At 50.5% G+C, this 21,178-nt stretch overlaps 1 pseudogene; it reads left to right on the top strand.

Annotated features, from left to right (window-relative positions):
* The window catches only part of LOC111554101, a 30,709-nt pseudogene that overhangs the window by 1,050 nt on the left and 8,481 nt on the right, over positions 1-21,178 (top strand).

Here is a 21,178-nt window from a genome sequence, read left to right on the forward strand (position 1 = left end):
GGAGGACTCCTTGGGAGTGGGAGGGAGGAGGGAGCACAGAGACTGACTGGGATCTCCTGGGGAGGATGGGACTCTGAGGGGGGACAGAGGGTTTCTGTTGGAGCCTCAGAGGAGAGGACACCAGAGAGGGACAAGGGTCACACCAGGAAAATCTCAATGATCTGAAGCTGTTAATGGAGAAACAATCTCCATTGTTAACATACTGCAAATGAATCATCACTGATCAATAAATTCTGAAAACTGATGACAATAAAATTTTATGTCAGGGTAACACTCCAGAAAAAAATAGAACCAGGGCTACTAAACACTGTCCTTATCCATGAACCTCAGAAATTGGCAAATAAATCCCAGGAGGTGGGGGGCCCTGGGAATGCTCATGAACTCATCCACAGGAGTCTGCAGCCTGTCCCAGGCACTGGGGTGCAACCAAGATCACACAAGTCCTTGCCCTCACAGAGCTCACAATCTCATGGGGAGGAAGACAGACACCCAAAGAGATCTAGAATGTGAGGTCAAGTGCTGACAAGAGCCCTGGAGGGAATAGAGCAGGGAAAGGTCAGAAAGGGAAGAAACAGGGTCTCTAGAGGAGGTGTCAGGGGAAGGGTCTCCCAAGGATGCCCTGATGTAAGCAGGATCTGAGGGCAATAACGGGTGGGGCCTGTGCAGACTCCTGGGGAAGAGGATTCCAAACTGGGAAGTGCCAAGGTCAGAGGCGCTGAGGGAACGGGGGTTATGCTGCTGACCTTGACTCAGCAGGACCCATGCGTGCACATGCACACACACACTGTCTGTCTGTCTCTCTCTCTCTCTCTCTCTCTCTCTCCAGGGCTCTCTCTCCAGGGGGGTGAAGAGACCTCCTCAGAACTCAAGGCCCCATCTTTCCATCCAATACATAGGTCCAATATTGACTGATGCTCTCTCCCCCATCTTAGCCTCACTTTTAACTTTATGGAACCCACCAACTACTGCCAGGCTCACTATTGAAGCCATGCTGTACAATGCCACAGAGCAGAAGGAGGTTCTTCTATTCACTCACCATCTGCCCCAGGATCTTATTGGTACAAAGGGGAAAGGGTGGAGACCAACCACCATATTACAGGATATGTAATAGGAACCCTAATAACTACCCCCAGGGTCTGCACACAGCATTCAAGAGACAATATACCCCAGTGCATCCCTGCTGATCCAGAATGTCACCCAGGACACAGGATTCTACACCCTATATGCCATAAAGATGAAGAGGAAGTATCTGACCAGTTCCATGTATATTCCTCTTTGCTTTGTTCTCTACCTTCGCCTCTTTTAAAAAGTTCTAAGTTGCTAGCCAATCAGGGCAGACACAGAATGGGAGGTCCCATTCCAGCCAATGGAAACCGGACATAGCAGTAAGGTAGACACATCAGATTACAAATGACCCTGTCTCCCTTGTTTGGTGTACTCTCATGGCAAAACTGCTGGCGAGTGTACCCTTTCTGCAGAAAATATAAAAATGGCCTTGCTGAGAAAATTAAATTTATGTTCAAGTGCTATTTCTTTATGGCAGCAGGGAACAAGCATTGCAAACACATACATGCTGTTCATCTGGGCAGCTGCCCTATGCACAGCTGAGGTCAAGTAATTGTAAACATTTTGAGGTTAATTCATAAACAACCTTGTAGCCAAATAACATTTATCTTATTTATTGAAAGGAAACTGAGGCCCAGGGAGACAGTCACTGACTAGGGTCACACTGATATGGCTCTCGTGACTGCAGCAATACCAGGATCCTTGGTCTTAGGCCAATTTAGATAAAACAACACAGAACATGTGGAGCAAAGAGTTTAATAGGCAAAAAAAGAAGGAAAAAGTTCCCCCATACAGGGACAGAGGGAGGGGGCTTCCAAGCAAAGAGAGGAAACCCCAAGTGTAGCAGAAAACAGCCAGTTATATGAGGAGGCCAGAGGAGGTGGTGTCTGATTTGCATAGGGCTCAGAGGATTGGTTTGACCAGGCATGTCACTCATGTAGCCTGAGAAGAAACTGGCCCTCCCACCCTACTCTTTTAATATACAAATGCAGGGTGCCTTGACGTTCTACACACGTGGGGATATGTGGGTGTGGCCATGTTGCCAGGCACATATGGGAGCAAGGGCAAGAAGAGGGCGGGAATCACCATATTTGGGTGGACCCAGTTTCCATTGGCCTACATTTGCATATCAAAGCTTGCCAGCTAGTCTCTAAGAGCTGAGGCTTTTCTGCTAGACAAGAAACATTTCTGGAACTGCTTTAAAAGAAACAAAAACTGGCCGGCCAGTGGCTCACGCCTGTAATCCCAACACTTTGGGAGGCCGAGGTGGGTGGATCACCTGACGTCAGGAGTTGGAGACTAGCCTGGCCAACATGGTGAAACTCTGTCTCTACTAAACATACAAAAATTAGCCAGGTGTGGTGGTGTGTGCCTGTAATCCCAGCTACTCGGGAGGCTGGGCAGGAGAATCGCTTGAACCTGGGAGACAGGTTGCAGTGAGCTGAAACCACGCCACTGCACTCCAGCCTGGGCAACAGAGCAAGACTCCGTCTCAAAAAAAGAAAAAGTAAAATTTCCCAAGGACCCCCTTTCCTCTCTATCTCCCTAAAATAATTTCTTAATAACTCCTATAACAACACAGTCCATAGCTGGCAGATTAGAGTCAGGCGAGGTCTGTCTGCAGCCACAGCCCCCTCTCCTCCACCGGGTCTGTGTGAGGCTGCTTGTTATTAGGCATCTGCAGACCTGAGACCAGTCATGGGTTCATCTCCCTTCATCTTGGGCATCCACAGTGCAGGGGCAGAGAGTCTGATCTGAGGAATGAAGAGCAAAAAGAGAATTCATCAGTTTTTTTTTGTTTGTTTGTTTGTTTTTCTGAGACAGAGTCTCGCTCTGTCGCCCAGGCTGGAGTGCAGTGGCACAATCTCAGCTCACTGCAAGCTCCGCCTCCCGGGTTCCTGCCATTCTCCTGTCTCAGCCTCCCGTGTAGCTGGGACTACAGGCACCCGCCACCTTGCCCAGCTAGTTTTTTGTATTTTTTAGTAGAGACGGGGTTTCACCATGTTAGCCAGGATGGTCTCGATCTCCTGACCTTGTGATCCACCCGTCTCAGCCTCCTGAAGTGCTGGGATTACAGGCTTGAGCCACCACGCCTGGCCGAATTCATCAGTTTTTACCTGGAACTAAATCCCTTGTGTCAACTATCAGGGTCAGTGTTATGCGCGTCTGTGTGAAGAGACCACCAAAATAGGCTTTGTGTGAGCAACAAGCCTGTTTATTCACTTGGGTGCAAGTGGGCTCAATCCAAAAAAGGAGTCAGCAAAGGGAGATAGGGGTGGGGCAGTTTTACAGGATTTGAGTAGGTAATGGAAAATTACAGTTAAAGGTGGTTTTCTTTTGTGGGCAGGGGCAGGGTCACAAGGTGCATGGTGGAGAGATCATGAGACTCATTGTCCAGCGAGGGGAATGTCACAAGGTCAATTGATTAGTTAGGGTGGGGCAGGAACAAATCACAATGGTGGAATGTCATCAGTTAAGGCAGGAACTGGCTGCTTCACTTCTTTTGTGGTTCTTCAGTTGCTCCAGGCCATCTGGATATATACGTGCAGGTCACAGGGGTTATGATGGCTTAGCTTGGGCTCAGAGGCCTGACAGTCAGTGCCGGGAACATACCAGGTGTTTGACCTTGAGCAAGACACTCAACCTCCTAGGCCTCAGTTTCCTCATCTGTAGAATTTTAACAAACACTTGGATCTCAGGGTGGTTGTGAGGATGTTTATTCGACGATTAATGTAGTTAAAGCCCTTAACAGGGTAGTGCACAGAGCCAGGGCTCAATCAGTGCTATCAACTAGTATTTTTTTTATGAACTTTGTTATTAGCTAAGTCAAGGAGACCTTGGTTAAAATTTGGTTGTATCATGTACGAGTTCTGTGACCTTCCTTGACTTACTGAGGTACTGTAAGTCTGAGATGCTAACTCTACAGCTGGGGGTGACGCCCCCACCCTCAAGGTGATGCAAGGATGAGACGAGCTGTACGTAGGTTGGTGCCCACTGGGCCTGGCACATGGAAGGCCCCTAAAAACAGTCAAAGAGCATCATCCCCACTCATCAGCATTGAGTTGACAGCGAGGGCTCGCTGTCTATGACAATCATGGAATGGAAAAAAAGAAACAGAGGGAAGACCGGGCACTGTGGCTCATGCCTGTAATCCCAGCACTTTGGGAGGCCGAGGCAGACAGATCGCCTGAGGTCAGGAATTCGAGACCAGCCTGGCCAACATGGTGAAACTCCGTCTCTACTAAAAATACAAAAATTAGCCTGGCATGGTGGCACATGCCTGTAATCCCAATTACCAGGGAGGCTGAGGCAGGAGAACCATTTGAACTCAGGAGATGGAGGTTGCAGTGAGCAGGAGATCGCACCACTCTACTCCAGCCTGGATGAGACTCCGTCTAAAAATAAAAAAAAGAAAAGGCCAGATTACACCTGTAATCTCAGCACTTTAGAAGGCCGAGGTGGGTGAATCAAGAGGTCAAGAGATCGAGATCATTCTGGCCAACATGGTGAAACCCCGTCTCTACCTAAAATACAAAAATTAGCCTGGCATGGTGGCGCACACTTGTAATCCCAGCTGCTCGGGAGGCTGAGGCAGGAGAATCGCTTGAACCTGGGAGGTGGAGGTTGTAGTGAGCCGAGATCACACCACTGCACTCCAGGCTGGTGACACAGCAAGACTCCGTCTCAAAAAAAACAAGAAAAAGAAAAAAGAGAAAAGAAAAAAAAAGACAGAGGGAAGAGGCGTGAAGTGCGAGGAAGAAGGGGATTTAAAGGCACAGGAGCAGGGTGAGGTGCAGGCACCTGGGGGACAATGTAGGAGTCAGTGCATCCCAGTATTTCAAGCCTGAGACACAGAAAATGTCTCAGGCTTGAAAACCACGGAGAGCAAGGGAGTCAGCTATGAGGACAGCACAAGAGACCGCACTCAGGCTCTGGAGCATTTCCTTCCTCCCTGACCAAGCCCCTGCCCTGCAAGGCCCCTCATGGTTCCCCCTGGAACAGACTTGGGCTTCATCCCCTTTGCCTTCCCCTTTCTGCAGAAAAAAATGCCCCAGGCCTTCCTGTGGGGGCTGTTGCCGGCATTGTGACCAGGGTTCTGGTCGGGGTGGCACCGGTGGCTGCCCTGGCATGTTTCCTGCTCCTCGCCAGGACTGGAAGTTACTACAGCTTTTCCCCAGCCTCCCTCCCACCCCCTAGGCTGACCCCAGGCCAGGAGGAAGGAGACCCCATCCAGTATTCAGGGCCAGGCTCTCTGAGCCTTCCCCAAGAGATCTTTCCCTCTTATTCCACAGCTCCTCCCTCACCAGCTGCTGACCCTGGGCGGCTTCCTCTACAGCTTCCTCCTCTGTGAATTCAGCCCGGTTAAGGTCTCACCCCTGAGTGTGGTCCTAGTTCCCTCACACACCAAAGCCACAGCTGCCTGGAGGAAGGGAGTGGGGGAGGGGGTGCTCAGTACCCGGTACTTCCTGCTGTTCATTGAATTCACCCACCAAGTGAGGATGGATTTGCAGGCTTGGGGTCCGACAGGGAGTCCTGGGCATGGTCACACAGTGAAGGGTGTAACAGCTTGGACAGGCTGGGTGGGGTCAGTGCCCCCATGGCTAATGTAGTTCCTGCAGCCCCTGAGCTGTGAGACAAGAGAATCTGGGCTCCAGGATGGCATGTTCTGGAATGTCCTTTATGTCTCTTGCCAAGAGGTAGAGAAGACAAGGCTATTGTCCCATTTCAGCATCACCAGCCCTGAGTGCAGGGTCTGGCCACAGCAGGGACACTGAGTTCGAGGAGAATTCAAGACACTTGCAGTCCCCTCAGTGTCCTGCACATGTGCCTGGCCCTGCTTCCCCTCTGGGGCCTTAACCCTTCCTCTCAGCAAACCCCCATGATCTGGTTCCTTCCCTGGGCCCTCAGTTCCTTTCCTGCGTCCCTGGGTCAATGTTCTCCCAGCCCAGCATCGACCCGAGGGTCCTTCCCCTCTGGCCAGAACAGATGTGGCTTTGTAAGGTCTTCGATCCCCTCACCTGGCTCAGCTCCTGCTACAGAACCAATGGAGAAAGGAGATCCCCATGCCCCTCTTTGGAAACAGGGTCCCCTCTTCATCCCCTATTCTAACTCCAAAGTTTGGCTTTTAATCTTGCACTCCTCACAAATAAGTCTGACCTTTCCTAGGGCCAGTGGCCTTTAGAGAGCAGCTCTCTGTTGTCCCTTCAGCCTGGGTGTGGCTGGGAACCCCTAGGCCTGGCCCACAGTGTCCTCTCCTGCCAGTTACCATCTGAGGTCCTCTGATCCTTTCCATGGGGCTTCAAGGAGTCTCATAAAACATCATTGCAGGGAACCCCGACTGGCCAGGTCAGCCCTGACCTGTGGGCTCTTGGTCATAGGCCACCTCTGCAAACTCACTTGCTCACTTGGCCCCTAAAATGGCTGGAGGGTCTCTCTTGGTAAGAAGCCCCTTCTCCCTGATTCTCTGGGAGTTCAGGACCCCAACACCCTCCTCCGTGAGGGGCCCAGGCTCTCCTCCCACCCTGCTGCTGACTTCTGTCTCTGTCCCCCAGGCCATGGTCCCTCGAACAGCTCCACCTACCCTGTAAGCCCATCCCCTCCCCAGCCCCTTTCTACTACTGGGTCCCAGCAGTGCAGGTTCAGGGTAGAGGGACCATCAACCCCACAGCATAGCACAAACCCACCTTTCCCCAGAACAGTCAAGTCAAAGTAAGTGCCTCTGGCCAGGATCCAGGCCTTCCTACAGAGCCAGGACCACCCACGCCCTGTGCTGACCCCACCCGGGGACACTCCATTGCCTGAGAAGACCCCTGGAGTCCAGCAGGTGCAGAGTGGACACTGGGAGCATCAGTCAGGGGCCCACATTAACAAGGGTGCAGGGTGGGCCCAGCCAGGACAGGGGTCGGGGTGCTGTGTCCACACTGGGAGGCTGAGCTCAGGGGCAGAGCTGGTCACTCCTGAGGGGAAATAACCAGAAGTAGACCCAGGGAAGCAAGTCCTGGCCAATCAGAGACAGGAACCTTCCAGGCTGGGCCTCCATGACCCTCCCTCCCTGTCCCCTGACATGCCCTCTCTCCCCTGCCCAGGCCCCCGCTACCCAGCCCTAGGACAGCCGCTGTCATCTATGAGGGGAGTGTGGGTCACAGATGTTCTGGTCCCGCAGGCCCAAGGGGGACCCAGATCTGCCCCCACCCACACCTGGCTGAGCTCTGAGATTCAGGAAACTGCAAACAGGAACAGGGGATGGTGAGCAGATGAGGAAGGGGCCTGGGAAGAGGAACCCCCTGAGCCACAGCCAGGTTCAGTCCCAGAGCAGCCCTGGGTGGGCCTAGAGCCTGGGAGACACCAGACTCTGTTCTGAGAAGGCCACAGGGGTCAAGGCCTCTTCTGGTTTTTTTTTTTTCTTTTTCTAGTTTTTGGGTTTTTTTTTTTCAGGACTCGCTAAACCATGACACAAATATTTACTGCTGGGTCAACCACAAAGCAGATGTGGTTTCTTAGGTTCCTCTGGGAGCTGCTCCTGTGGGTTGATGTAACGTCCCCGACCCCTAGCCCTGGGGATGGGGAAGGACATGGAGCCTGAGACAAAGAACCAGCTCTGAATCCTGAGGAGACACAGGCCTGGGGACAGGGAGGAATGGGGGTCCCTGCTGAATATCTGGAGACCCTGACAGGCTGCCCTAGGCTCTGGGTGGGCCAAGACAAAGGCCTCCCATCACCTCAGGAAGCAGGGGCTTTTGCAGGGAAAGTGAATGCGCCTGTGGCCCACCTGGGATCACCTGGAAAGGATCTGAATAAAGAGGACCCTTCATCTCCTTGGCTATTTTTCTGCTCATGGGAACTTAGCAGAAACTCACCTGAAACTTCATGTCCATTCTCTCCCGGGTCACACAGGGAAAATATCTCCACCTTATCTCAACCCCAGTCTCTCTTCCCTGGGAGACAGGAGTAGGGGGTTGGGAGTCAGGCTGGAGTGGACCCTACACAGGAAAGGGTGGGATTCACAGGAGCCCTGCCCAGCCAGCCGAGCGCTCGGCCGTCCTCACACTGCCCCAGGGACCAAGGCCATGCACAGCCCCAGCATGGGTCCCTCTGTGAATGCACGAGGTGTCTCAGGAACACGGAAGTTGGGGCCATCTGATGTCCACACAAAGGTGAGCAATGCAGGAGAGTCCATGGGTGGTGCAGATCATAGGTGTGACCCCCACACAGCCTCCAGTGTCCTGAGCCCTCCTGCCCTCTTCACCCAGGCCCTGGCAGCCCTGTCTATCACTGTCCTCTGCAAATGAGCTTGCCTGTTATCAAATCCAGGATCCTGGATACTTAGCCCTGGACACCAGGTTCTCTGTCCCAGTGGCTACTTACTGGTCAGGACATCTTTACCCTGGTGGGACACAGAGAGGGGCTGTCAGAGTAACCAAGGTGGGGACAGACCAAGAATTCAGTCCTAGAGCAAGGTCCTCCCAGGCACTACCGAGGATTCTACCCACTTATTTCCCATCAGTTCCCAATTTACCCCCGGCGTGGATCTCACTGAGCAAGCCTCCTCTCCACACAGGAGCGTCCAGGTCAGAGGAGCAGGGCTTCCCAACCTAAAGCTCATGCAGGCTCCCATGGGGATGGGACAACCTGTTTGCTCCTCTACCTGGCCCCGCAGACCCCTCCAGCCCTGCTTCACCTGCAGCTCCTCCACATACTTGGGCCAGGGTTCTCAGCCCTTCCCTGAGGGCCCCTGGAAGGGTGACGATCTCATGTAAGTTTACTTGGACCAGGTGGCCCCTTCCCACAAACAAGCTAGTCCCTGAACTAAAGCACAGAACCACAGTTCCCAAGGGTGTTCTGCCACAGGTTCTTCATCTTGAGATGAGAGGTAAGAAAACAACCAGTAATGGGTTAATTTACATCAGATTTGCATCAGGATTTAACTCTAAATGACCCCTTATCCCACCTGCACACACCATCAGATAAGGAAAGGTGACACCTCTTTAGTTTCTTGTTGATGCTGTGACAAGTTACCACAAGCTTAGTGACAAGGGGCCCTCATGGCTGTGTGCCTTCTGGAAGCCCAAGGTCAGAATCCGTTTCCTCGCCTTTTCTGACTCCTAGAGGCTGCCTACATCTTTGGTTGTGCCCTTTTTCTCCATCTTCAAAGACAGCAGCGCAGCATCTTGAAACCACTCTGTCCTCTGCTTCTGTCTCCACATCTCCACCTACTCCTGCCTCCCTCTTTTACTTATAAGAAAGGGGCCTTATGGTTATTTTGGATGCAGCTTGGATAAACCACAATAATTTCCCTGTATTAGTCCATTTTCATGCTGCTGATAAAGATATAGCTGAGACTGGGCAATTTACAAAAGAAAGAGGCTTAATGGACTTACAGTTTCACATGGCTGGGGAGGCCTCACAATCATGGCAGAAGGTGGAGGACCAAGTCATGTCTTATGTAGATGGCAGCAGGCAAAAAGAGAGAGCTTGTTCAGGGAAACTTTCTCTTATAAAACCATCAGATCTCATGAGACCCACCACCATCACAAGAACAGCATGGGAAAGACCTGCCCCTATGATTCAATTACCTCCCACCAGGCTCCTCCCACAACATGTGGTAATTCAAGATGAGATTTTGGTGGGGACACAGCCAAACCATGTTATTCCACCCCAGCCCCTCCCAAATCTCCTGTTCTCACATTTCAAAACCAATCATGCCTTCCCAACAGTCCCCCAAAGTCTTAACTCATTTCAGCATTAACTCAAAAGTCCACAGCTCAAAGTCTCATCTGAGACAAGGCAAGTCCCTTCTGCCTATAAACCTGTAAAATCAAAAGCAAGTTAGTTACTTCCTAGATACAAAGGGGAGTACACACATTGGGTAATTACAACCATTCCAAATGGGAGACATTGGCCAAAATGAAGAGGCCATAGGCCCCATGCTAGTCTGAAATCCAGTGGGGCAGTCAAATCTTAAAGCTCCAAAATGATCTCCTTTGACTCCATGTCTCACATCCAGGTCACATTGATGCAAGAGGTGGATTCCTATGGTCTCGGGCAGCTCCACCCCTGTGGCTTTGCAGGATACAGCCTCCCTCCTGGCTAGTTTCATGGGTTGACATTGAGTGTGTCTGTAGCTTTTCCAGGCACATGGTACAAGCTGTCAGTGGATACACCATTCTGGGGTCTGGAGGACGGTGGCCCTCTTCTCACAGCTGCACTAGGTGGTGCCCCAGTACGGGCTCTGTGTGGGAGCGCCAACCCCACATTTATCTTCTGCACTGCCCTAGAAGAGGTTTTCCATAAGGGCCCTGCCCCTGCAGCAAACTCCTGTCTGAGCATCCAGGCGTTTCCATACATCTTCTGAGATCTACTTGGAGGTTCTGAAACCCCAATTCTTGACTTCTGTGCACCCATAGGCTCAACACCACATGGAAGCTGCCAAAGCTTGGGGCTTGCACCCTCTGAAGCCATGGCCCAAGCTCTATGTTGGCCCCTTTCAGTCACAGCTGGAGCAGATGGGATGCAGGGCACCAAGACTCTAGAGTGCACACAACACAGAGACCTTGGGCCCAACCCATGAAACCAGTTTTTCCCCCTAGGCCTCTTGGGCCTGTGATGGGAGGGGCTGCCATGAAGACCTCTGATGTGCCCTGAAGACATTTTCCCCATTGTCTTGGGGATTAACATTTGGCTCCTCATTACTTATGCAAATTTCTGCAGCCAGTTAGAATTTCTCCTCAAAAAATGGGATTTTCTTTTCTATTGCATCATCAGGCTGCAAATTTTCCAAACTTTTATGCTCTGCTTCCCTTATAAAACTGAATGCCTTTAACAGTACCCAAGTCATCTCTTGAATGCTTTGCTGCTTAGAAATTTCTTCCACCAGAGGGTTGGGCACAGTGGCTCATGCCTGTAATCCCAGCACTTTGGGAGGCCAAGGTGGCCAGATTACCTGAGGTTGGGAGTTCAAGACCAGCCTGACCAACATGGAGAAACCCCATCTCTACTAAAACTACAAAATTAGCCAGGTGTGGTGGCACAAGCCTGTCATCCCAGCTACTCAGGAGGCTGAGGCAGGAGAAACACTTGAACCCAGGAGGCAGAGGTTGCAGTGAGCTGAGGTTGTGCCATTGCACTCCAGCCTGGGCAACAAGAGCGAAACTGTGTCAAGAAAGAAAGAAAGAGAGAAAGAGAGGGAGAAAGGGAGAAAGAAAGAAAGGGAGGAAAGAAAGAAAGAAAGAGAGAGAGAAAGAGGGAAAGAAAGAAAGAGAGAGAAAGAAATTTCTTCCATCAGATACCCTAAATCATCTCTCTCAAGCTCAAAGTTCCACAAATCTCCAGGGCTGGGGCAAAATGCCGCCAGTCTCTCTGCTAAAATATAACAAGAGTCACCTTTGCTCCAGTTCCTGACAGGTTCCTCACTTCCATCTGAGACCACCTCAGCCTGGACTTCATTGTCCATTTTGCTATCAACATTTTGGCAAAGCTATTCAACAAGTCTCTAGGAGGTTCCAAACTTTCCCATATTCTCCTGTCTTTTTCCGACCCCTCCAAATTGTTCCAACCCCTGACTGTTACCCAGTTCCAAAGTTGCTTCCACATTTTGGGGTATATTTTCAGCAGCACCCCACTCTACCGGTACCAATTTCCTGTATTAGTCTGTTTTCATGCTGCTGATAAAGACATACTTGAGACTGGGCAATTTACAAAAGAAAGAGGTTTAATGGACTTACAGTTCCACATGGGTGGGGAGGCCTCAAAATCATGGCAGAAGGGAAGGAGGAGCAAGTCATGTCTTACATGGATGGCAGCAGTCAAAAAGAGAGCTTGTACAGGGAAACTCCCCCTTATAAAACTATCAGATCTCCTGAGACCCACTCCCCATCACAAGAACAGCATGGGAAAGACCTGCCCCCATGATTCAATTACCTCCCACCAGGCCCCTCCCACATTACATGGGAATTCAAGATGAGATTTGGGTGGGGACACAGCCAAACCATATCACTTCCCATCTCATGACCTTTCCTTTAATCTGTAAAGTGTCTTTTACCATGAGACTTATTCACAGATATGGAGATGAGGATGTGCACATCTTTGAGAGGTTCTTGTGCTGTTCATCTCTCCTTTCAAGGCCATTTTCTCATCATCATTCATTACAAACTACACATGTGTATCTGGATGGGGTCATCCTGACTTTGGTGTCAGTTCCTGTAGTGATGTCCCCAGCACCCTCCAGGTCCTGAGAGAGGGAGACAGAGGGCTCTTCATGCCCTTAGTATCTCTCTATCTTCTCTTTGGTGACATGCTCAGTTGTTAAGAATAAAAGAAAGCAGAAGTAAGTGGGAGATCACAACTCACCAGCTCTTCAACAGTTCATGGACATCAGCACCCTGGACAGTGACTCAGGGCCCTCATTCCCAGGCACCACTACAGGCAGCACATGCATGGGAAGAGACTTCGGGAAAGGCTGCCTGTATTAGTCCATTCTCAAGCTTCTATAAAGAACTGCTGGAGACTGGGTAATTTATAAAGGAAAGCAGTTTAACTGATTCACATTCAGCATGGGTGGGAAGGCCTCAGGAAACTTACAATCATGGCAGAAGGGGAAGCAAACATGTCCTTCAAATGGCAGCATCAATGAGAAGAATGAGAGCCAAGCAAAGGGGGAGGCCCTTTATAAAACCATCAGATCTCATGAGAACTTACTATCACGATAATAGCATGGGGGAAACCACCCCCGTGATTCAATTACCTCCCACCAGGTCCCTTCCACAACATGTGGGGATTATGGCAATTACAATTCAAGATGAGATTTGGGTGGGAACACAGCCAAACCATATCACTGCCCATTCTATTCCACATGAGAAAGATGCAATGAGGGAGAAACATTTGTTGCATGTGCCTGGACATTAGGGTTGTAGGCACATCTGTTGCCACTCCCTGAAGGGCTGAGTGCTGCACCCAGAGTGTGGTCTCTGGGAGGCTGAGTAGCCTGCTCCTGCCTCATGATGCATCTTCTTGCACCTGACACTCAGGCCACTGTCTACCTACAAAAGGTGGGAACTTTTCATGATTAACTTTTGACCCCATACATCACCCAGCCTGGAGCACCCCCTGAGTACAGCATCCTGCTCCTCCAGCTCCAGCTGAGCCACTGGGAAGTTGAGCTGACCCAAGCCCCTGGGCTCCTCTACCAGCTCCTCCAGGCCAAGCCTTATCACTCCCATCTTGCTCATTCCTGCTCACATCACACCCACAGAGAAGACTCTGGTCTTACAGCCCATCTCTGCCCTTACAGGGACTGAGATCCAGCCAATCCAGTGTCCCTGCTGGGCACACACAGCACTCAGAATCCCCAGTGTAAGGGTTGTCTGTGGGCTGGGGGTGGGGGGATCCTGCAACTTGCATGGGTCACAGCCCTGCTCACATCCCACATCTGAGCAGTCACCAGGGTCCTCTCTACCCTGCCCTCATATCCAATGTCTCAACGACTCACTCAATGTCCTGGGTCACGTCTGTCATCTCTCCTGGACACAGTCACAGCTCCTGACAGGAAGAGTTGAGGTTCAGTCTCTCCAGGAGTCCCTCCCACTCTGACCACTTGAACCTGCTCAGCCTCATCTGACCCTCCCCTCACCAGGGCCTTGTGCTCTGGATCCCTGGACACCTGGGTCCTTGTCAGACAAACATCATAACAATAACAACCACCTGAACCCTGAAACTCACCCAAGGCACATGTGAGACACCTGTGGCTTCACAAACCTGAGGCTTCACACACCTGAGGCTTCACTGTAAAGAGGTTTCCTCATCTCTTTCCACTCATCCCTAGGGACAGTAAGCACCACAGCAAAGGCTGCCTCGGACCACCAGCCCCTTCCCCCAGACACAGCATCAGATCTATACTGACCCTCTACATGGAGAGGCTTTGGGGAACAGCAGACACTAGGAAATCCCACTGACCCTGGTGTCACCCACAGCCCCACCTCTCCTCGTATCAATGGCAGGGACAGATACACACAACACACCTCTGCTCACGCCCAGCCCCCAAGGTCAATCACCATCTGCTTCTCCCTTGATCCACTACTCCCCACGTCTTCCCTCCCCAGCTGCAGCCTGGATGGCCTCACTGCTGTTCTTGGTCCATGAAGGCAAGTTCCAACCTCTGTATCGTTCCCTTCCTTTCCCTTCCCTCCCCTTTCCTTCCCTTCCCTTCCCTCCTCTCCCCTCCCTTCCCTTCCCTCCTCTCCCCTCCCTTCCCTCCCCTCCTCTCCCCTCCCCTCTCCATCCTTTCCCAGGAGCCCACATCAGCCTGTCCACCTGCCTTACAGCCAAAGTCATCAGCCACTTGCTCCCTTCCACCTTCCCCCACCCTGTACATAGAGGTGACAGCCCCTCCTGGAACACCCAGCACTCACTGTCAGCCTTCAGTGGTAATCACAGGTTCTGCAGGGGTCACCTGTGCTCAGGTGTGTCACCTGTAGACCAGACTCTTAGAAGGACCAGCAGAGGGAGCTGCTCAGGACTTCTCAGGGCTCCTGGCATCTGGTCCACCACAGGAACATAATCAACAGCACTTAGTGAAAGGGTAAGTGGTGGATGACTAAGTGCAAGTGAAGACGGTGTGTGGGCAGAGGTAGGCACAGGAATACATGCGCTTTCTACTCTAATCATTATTCCAAGAAAGGTGGGGATATTGGAGATGGACATTTTCATATATTCCTGATGAGATCGCAGTACTTACAACAACAACGTTGGCCCATGATTTTTTGGGGATTGGTTTGTGGGGATTTTTGAGATGGAGTCTCGCTCTGTTGCCCAGGCAGGAGTACAGTGGCATGATCATAGCTCACGGCAGCCTTGAACTCCTGCCTCAAGCAACCTCCTGCCTTGGCCTCCCAAAGCTCTGGAATTGCAGGTTTGAGCTCAGCCACCACACCCGGCCCTGGCCTCATTGTGTTCAGTGTGCATACGCTTTGACCACTGTCCCACTTCTGAGAGCCCCACTGAGGGTGAGTTCTGAGAAGGCAGGACTGTGCCTGCCCTGTCTCTGTTAAAGCCCTTGACCTGCCCACAGCCTGGCACAAGGCACTTTATAAGAGCTGAATAAATGAGTTCCTGGATTAATACTCCACGTGGGTAAAAGATATGTGTATGAGGATAGTCACTGCAGAATGTCTTCTCAACATGAAGAGTGGGACACAGCGTCAAATCCAATAGGCAAGTGGATAAAGCATCACAGTGTAGCCATGCAACAAAATAAATAAGAGGAAACCAATTAAAAAACACAACTTGGGCAAAGAACATGAACAGATGCTTTTCAAAAGCTTGAACATACACATGTGGCCAACAAGCATATGAAAAAATGCTCAACATCACTAATTATTAGAGAGATGCAAATCAAAACCACAGTAAGATACCATTTCACACCAGAGTGGCTATTATTAAAAAGTCAAAAAATAACAGATGCTGCTGAGGTTGCAAAGAAAAAGGAATGCGCTGGGCACGGTGGCTCACACCTATAATCCCAGCAGTTTGGGAAGCCAAGGAGGGAGGATCATTTGAGGCCAGGAGTTCAAGACCAGCCTGCCCAACAGGATGAAACCTCCACTCTACTAAGAATACAAAAATTAGCCAGGCGTGGTGGTGCACACCTGTAGTCCCAGCTACTTGGGAGGCTGAGGCACGAGAATCAGTTGAACCTGGGAGGTGGAGGTTGCAGAGAGCTGAGGCTGTGCCACTGTACTCCAGTCTGGGCAACAGAGCAAGATCGTCTAAAAAAGTAAAAACAGAGAGAGAGAAAAGGGGACATTTATACACTGTTGGTGAGAATGTAAATTAGCGATTGTGGAAAGCAGTATGGCAATTCCTCAAAGAGCTAAAAACAAAAGTACCATTTGACCCTGCAACCCCATTACTGAGTATATACCCAGAGGAATATAAATCATTCTACCATTCTACATGCACATGAATGTTCATTGCAACACTATTCACAATAGCAAAGACATGGAATCAACGTTAATGTCCATCAGTGGTAGACTGGATAGAGAAAATGTGGTACATACACACCATGGAATACTACACAGCTATAAAAAAGAATGAAGTCATTTCCTTTGCAGAAACATGGATGGAGCTGGAGGCCATTATCCTTAGCAAACTAACAGAGAAACAGAAAACCAAATATTGCATATTCTCACTTTTTTATTTTTAGTAGAGACGGGGTTTCACCATACTGGCCAGGCTGGTCTCGAACTCCTGACCTCGTGATCTGCCCACCTCAGCCTCCCAAAGTGCTGGGATTACAGGCATGAGTCACGTGCCCGGCTGCATGTTCCCACTTTTAAGTGGGACCTAAATGATTAGAACCCATAGACACAAAGAGAAGAACAACAAACACTGGGGCCTACTTGAGGCTGGAGGGTGGGAGGAGGGAGAGGATCAGACAAAACACCTGTTGGGTACTAGGCTTAATACCCGGGTGGCAAAATCGTCTGTACACCAAACCCCTGTGACATGCAGTTTATGTATATAATAAACCTGCACATGTACCCCTGAATCTAAAATAAAACCTCTAAAACAGAAAAAGAAACACAATTGGAGCAAATCCATATGTATAGAAAAAGGAAGTATCCGCCACACATGCTTCACTATAAAACAACATTACCAACTAATAATATAATCCATTAATGTTTGGCTGTATAAACAATGAGTGGGACAAATAAGAAAGTATTATTGAAAGATTCATACCAACTGCAAACAGCGGTTACATCCTGGAAATCGAATTGCAGTGGGGTGGGGTCAGGGATCTGACACATTATTTTACACATGCTTATATTGCTATGCTTTCCTATGTGATCCTTTTTTTTTTTTTTTTTTTTTTTTTGAGACAGAGTCTCGCTCTGTTGCCCAGGCGGGAGTGCAGTGGCGCGATCTCAGCTCACTGTAAGTTCCACCTCTTGGGTTCATGCCATTCTCCTGCCTCAGCCTCCCGAGTAGCTGGGACTACAGGCGACTGCCACCATGCCTGGCTAATTTTTTGTAATTTTAGTAGAGACGGGGTTTCACCGTGTTAACCAGGATGGTCTTGATCTCCTGACCTCGTGATCCACCCATCTTGGCCTCCCAAAGTGCTGGGATTACAGGTGTGAGCCACCGCGCCCGGCCTCCTATGTGATTTTCAAAATAACAGATGAAACCATTTCAAAAGACTCAAGAGGTGTGTGACATCCTCAGGCCCCAGAGCCCAGGCCTCCTCCAGCCTTGACACTGTTGAGTCTCCTCTGAGACGGCTCTTTGAGGTCTCCTCATCCCACCACTCAGGTACAGAGACACCAAGACTCCCAGGAGGGGATCCTCGCTGCAGCTCCCACAGCAGACAAGGATAAAGTGAGGTTCTGTCCAGCCTGACATACATACTGAGTGAGCACACACACTGTAGGCTTGTCCTGGATAGTGGGACAGTCCCTGGTATACAAGGATTCACCATTCAGTGGACACTGGGAGCGAACAGATGAGACCAAACCACTCTGCAGGTCCTAAGACAGGGGCAGCACAGAGCCCTGGGGGACACAGGTCCCACCCAGCCCAGAGCCTCCCCCTCACCTCCTGGCCTCTCCCTCTCCCTGCTCCTGACCCAGGAAGAGCAACATAATGTGAGGGATTCAGTGCAACCTGAAAATGCAGTACCCTTCTTCAAGACAGGATTAAGAGTTTCAGCACAGTAACACAGTCACAGAAGGGCATTATATTAAGTGCAAGACCCTCCTAAGCACAGATCCCCATGTGATGACACAGGTCACATGCCAAGAAGAAGCTGGCCCTGTCCTACCCTCCTGCCTCAGGTCTAGATGCCCACATTTTGGAGTGACCTCAGGGAGTAAGAAGACAAAAGTTCACAGAGCTCAAGAAGAAACACGGCCCTACTGCTTCCTATGCCCCTCACTCTGTTCAACTCCTCTGCAGACCCTCAGGGCAGACAGCCCCTTAGGTGATATGACAGGGATAGGCCTGGCCTCCTCCTCGGCCAGGAGAACACTGTAGGCAAAGGCTCGTGGAGTGCTGAGGTGACCCAGGCTGCACTGACTGTCCTGCAGGGGGAGGTTGCTGTCCATCTCTGCCCAGTGCTCCGCAGGTGGAGCACTAATTTGAATGCCTGGTTCTGGATGCAACAGGTAAGTCTAAGCCCTGAGACCATCAGGATGTGGTTATTGTGCCTCTGTCCTGATGAAACCATCTGTGGCTCCCACCATCTATGGGACACAACCCCCACCCCCCTGCAGGTGTCCCTTGATACTGCCTCATGCCTTCCTACCCTGGGTGATAAATATTCCCTGAGTCCCCAATATTCCCATTGGGCATATCCCAGAGGTCTGCATTCACAGACTTGATGCATGCCCATGACAATGGTCAGATTTTAGAAGGAATTATAAGAAACATGCACTGAGGCTGTGCACAGTGGCTCATGCCTGTAATCCCAGGACTTTGGGAGGCTGAGACGGGTGGATCACCTGAGTTCGAGACCACCGTGGCTAACATGGTAAAACCCCGTCTCTACTAAAAATACAAAAATTAGCTGGGTGTGGTGGCACCTGCCCGTAATCCCAGTTACTCAGGAGGCTGAGGCAGAAGAATTGCTGGAACCCAGGAGGCGGAGTTTGCAGGAGCCAAGATCATGTCATTGCACTCCAGCTTGGGTGACAGAGCAAGACTCCATCTTGAAAGAAAAAGAAATATGTGCTGAAGAAAGTGGCAGGGCAACAGACTTTGAATACCTGAGTCTAGTGTAAGCTTGTTTTAAAACACCAGAGAAGAGCTAGAATCAAAGAACATTGTGAAAGAAAATATATGGAACATGACAGTGTTGAAATTTTGTCTAGACACATTAAAAACAAAGGATGATTTTTTTTTAACCAAACCAGCTTGGCATGACTTTTTCTTCTACAATTTCCTCACCGTCCACCACAGGGCCCCAGCCTAGGGCCTTTCCAGGGGGCTGCTGACCTCCCCTCTGTGGGGCCCACAGGTCCCAGCGCAACTGTCTCTTTGCCAGTACATTTATTTCATGCATCTGCAGTTGTGTGATCAGTCTCATGTCTAAATCATTGGATCTCTGCGCAGAATGTCATGATGGGTCCACACATGAGTTTGAGGACTATCTGCCCAAGGTGGGTATTTTACATGCTGGGAGTTTTTTCACCAAATACTTATTTAAAACTGTAATAAAATATACATATCAAACAATGTATAATTTTAATCATTTTAAACTGTACGATTAAATGGAATTTACTACAGAGCCCTGATGGAGTTCTCCTGTAGCCCTGGCTACTTAGGAGGCTGAGGAGGGAGGATTGCTTGAGGCCAGGAGTTGGAGTCTAGTCTGGGCAACATAGTGAGACCCTGTCTCTAATTACACAAGTGGAATTAACTATATTCACAACGTTAAACCACCATCACCACTAATTTTTCCAAAAAATTTTCATCACCCCAAAGAGAAACTTTGTATCATTAAATAATAGTTCCCAGGGTACAGAGCAAGGTGGTAGAATAGACGCCTACACCATTTGTCCCCTCCCCGCCCCCCACCCCCCGGAACACCACATTTTAATCTGCACATAGAAAAGCACTGTCACAAGAACCAAAAACCAGGGGAGCAATCACAGTACCTGGTTTTAACTTCATATTGCTGAAAGAAGCATTGGGCCAGCTGCAGTGGCTCATGCCTGTAATCCCAGCACTTTGGGAGGCGGAGGCAGGCGGATCACTTGAGGTCAGGAGCGTGAGACCAGCCTGGGCTACACAGACTCCATCTCTACCAAAAATACAAAAATTAGGCCAGGCGCAGTGGCTCACGCTTATAATCCCAGCACTTTGGAAAGCTGAGGCGAGCGAATCACAAGGTCAGGAATTTGAGACCACCCTGGCCAACATAATGAAACCCCATCTCTATTAAAAATACAAAAATAGCCAGGCATGGTGGTACGTGCCTGTAATCCTAGCTACTCGGGAGGCTGAGGCAGGAGAATCGCTTGAACCCGGGAGGCGGAGGTTGTGGTGAGCCGAGATCGCACCACTGCACTCCAGCCTGGGTGACAGAGTGAGACTCCGCCTCAACAACAACAACAACAAAAATTAGCCAGGCGTGGTGGTGCACTCCTGTAATCCCAGTTACTCCAGAGGCTGAGGCATGAGAATCACCTGAACCCAGGAGGTGGAGGCTGCAGTGAGCTGAGATTGCACCATTGCACTCCAGCCTGGGTGACAGAGCAAGGCTCTCTGTCTTACAGAAAGAAAGAAGAAAGGCACTGAAGAGGGCTGGAGAGAGGTCACGCCACCCCTCACCCATCCCCCACCACCCCACAGCAGCCCTGCAGGGTGGAGAGAGAATCTGCACTTTGGGAAGGGTGAGTGCAGCGACTGGAGGACCTTACATTGAATTCAGTGCTGCCTCATCACAGGAAAGAATAAAGCCATGCTGGGCTCAGCCAGTGCCCACACACAGAGGCAGTATTTGGACCAGCCCTAGCCAGAGAGGAATCGCCCATCCCAGCAGTCGGAACTTTGGTTTTTCAGGGAGCCTCCCCAGGGCGGGCTGATGTGCTCTAGAGTCCTAGGTAAACTTGAAAGGCAACTGCTAGTTGGCTGGGCTTAAAGCCAGTGGACTAGGGTGGCATGTAACCAAAGGAGACACCAGCTGGCATGGCTAAGGGAACGCTTTCATCACCCCTCCCCCAACCCCAGGCAATGCAGCTAGAGCAACAAAAGTGACTCCCTCCTTCTGCTTAAGGAGAGAAGAGCAAAGAGTAAAGAGGACTTTGTCTTGCATCCTGGATACCAGTTTAGTCACAGTAGGAGAGGGAACTGGGCAGAGTCATGAGGCCTTTATTCTAGGCCCTAGCTCCCAGATGACATCTCTAGACACACCGTGAGTCAAAAGGGAACCCACTGCCTTGAATGGAAGGACCTGATCCTGGCAGAACTCATCACCTGCTGACTAAAGAGCCCCTGGGCCCTGAATAACCAGCAGTGATACCCAGGTAGTATGCAGTGGGCCTTGGGCTCTGAGACATGCTGGCTTCAGGGGTAACCCAGTGCATTCCCAGCTGTGGTAGCCATGGGGAGAGACTCCTAC

The sequence above is a fragment of the Piliocolobus tephrosceles genome, chromosome 21, assembly GCF_002776525.5.
Source record: "Piliocolobus tephrosceles isolate RC106 chromosome 21, ASM277652v3, whole genome shotgun sequence".
NCBI lineage: Eukaryota > Metazoa > Chordata > Mammalia > Primates > Cercopithecidae > Piliocolobus > Piliocolobus tephrosceles.